At 48.5% G+C, this 2,065-nt stretch overlaps 1 pseudogene across 1 annotated transcript; it reads right to left on the bottom strand.

Moving 5' to 3' along the window:
- Positions 1–463: 463 nt before the first annotated feature.
- On the bottom strand, positions 464–1,314 carry LOC306814104 (olfactory receptor 14J1-like; annotated as a pseudogene). The gene has a single exon. The product of its transcript is annotated as an olfactory receptor 14J1-like (transcript).
- Between the last annotated feature and the right edge of the window lie 751 nt (positions 1,315–2,065).

The raw sequence follows: 2,065 nt of genomic DNA, 5'->3' as shown, positions 1-2,065 counted from the left end.
GTTACTTGCTAACCAAGCATCAACACAGATGTGCTGCTGTGCTGAGAGTTTCTTCACCTCTGCCTCTGCTCACAGGCACTGCCCCTGCAGAGACAGAGAAGGGCTGAGAAAGAATCCAGGACACACAGGAGAGGGCATGCACTTGCTTTTATTTAAATGCATCAGAAAAGGCCTCTTGCATATATTTGTCTTCCAAAAGAAAAGTAGATATTAATGTAGAAATGCAAGGAGTAATTTAGAGTATTTTCTACAGAAGACAACAGCAGGAAAAGTTACAAAAAAAAAAAAATAGAAAAAATAAAAAAAGGAGAGATAAGAAAAAAAAGAGAGAGATTGGAAAGAGTTACATTCTAAAGGCTCTGCAGAAGAAAAGAGAACATTTAATGCTTCTGAAAATACAGAGTCATCAATTATCTTGGGGCTCCTTTGAGCTCCTGTTTCCTCAGGCTATAGATGAGGGGACTCAGGGCTGGAGGCACCACCAAGTACAGAACTGACAGGGAGAGATCCAGAGATGAGCAGGAGATGGAGGGGGGGGCTTCAGGTGAGCAAATGTGCCAGTGCTGAGAAAAAGGGAGACCATGACCAGGTGAGGGAGGCAGGTGGAAAAGGCTTTGTGACGTCCCTGCTCAGAGGGGATCCTCAGTACAGCCCTGAAGATCTGCACATAGGAGAAAACAATGAACACAAAACAGCCAAGTGGTAAGGAAGTAATAAAAGAGAAGCCCCAAATTTCCTGAGGTAGGAGTATGAGCAGGAGAGCTTGAAGATGTGCAGGATTTCACAGAAGAACTGGCCCAGGGCATTGCCATGGCACAGGGGCAGGGAAAATGTATTGCCTGTGTGCAGCAGAGCAGTGAGAAAGCCACTGGCCCAGGCAGCTGCTGCCATGTGGGCACAAGCTCTGCTGCCCAGGAGGGTCCCGTAGTGCAGGGGTTTGCAGATGGACCCGTAGCGGTCGTAGCACATGATGGTCAGGAGGGAAAGCTCTGATCCAAGGAAGAAGACAAGCAAAAGTACCTGAGCAGCACATCCTGTGTAGGAGATGGTCCTGGTGTCCCAGAGGGAATTGTGCATGGCTTTGGGGACAGTGGTGCAGATGCAGCCGAGGTCGCTGAGGGACAGGTTGAGCAGGAAGAAGAACATGAGGGTGTGCAGGTGGTGGTCATAGGCTACGGCGTTGATGATGAGGCCATTGCCCAGGAGGGCAGCCAGGGAGATGCCCAGGAAGAGGCAGAAGTGCAGGAGCTGAAGCTGTCGAGTGTCTGCCAGTGGCAGCAGGAGGAAGTGGCTGATGGACCTGCTGTTCAACATTGCTTCAATATGGCCATGGTAGATTGTTAAAAGAAGACAGAATAGTTGGGACAGGTTTCCTTGTGTCAATCCTATGCTATTTTCTTAGACATTTACTCAGAATTGCTTCTCTTTCATTGGGGAAATTTCTCTCACTTTTTTTTAAATTTTTTTAATCTTTTAGCTCAGGGTTTTGCTTTCTTTGAAGGGAGAGGAATCCTCTTTAAGCATTGCTCTTAGCCTGAACACTGAGGTGCCCAGGGGGAACACAGGGCTTCCTGCGCCCGAGTATAGTCAGACCTGCTAGTCCTACAAAGCTGCACTTTGCTCATATATACCTGCCTTTATTTAAGAATGACTGCAATTAAAATATACCTGAAAAATAAAACAGACATTTTGAAAGATCTAGTTTCAAAGCAAGATTTTCTAAACCCATGTTTCTTTCCCTGTGCAGCTAGACAGGATGGGACATTCAGCTTTGGTGTGGCTCTCAGCTGCCTGCAGTTGTGCCTACTGGGAGCTGTTTCCCTCTATCCAAGGCTTGTCCCTGCCAGTGGAGACAGAGCCCAGCACAGCCCTGGAGGCTCAGCTCTAACATGCACACCCCGCCCAGCACTGGGGACAGGCCAGCGGCATCTCCCTGGCAGCAGGGCCTTAAGGACAGCTCAGACAAACACAAATGCTGCAAGCCAAGGTGCTGCTGCTGCTGTCTGTAGGCAGAGAAGGGTGAGGAGGCACATTGTGAGGGAGATATGAGGCAGATCTGCTGATG

Source organism: Erithacus rubecula, assembly GCF_903797595.1.
Source record: "Erithacus rubecula genome assembly, contig: SUPER_W_unloc_6, whole genome shotgun sequence".
NCBI classification, from domain to species: Eukaryota; Metazoa; Chordata; class Aves; order Passeriformes; family Muscicapidae; genus Erithacus; species Erithacus rubecula.
Note: the sequence above shows the minus strand (reverse complement) of the source record. Positions and strands in the feature narration are given on the sequence as shown.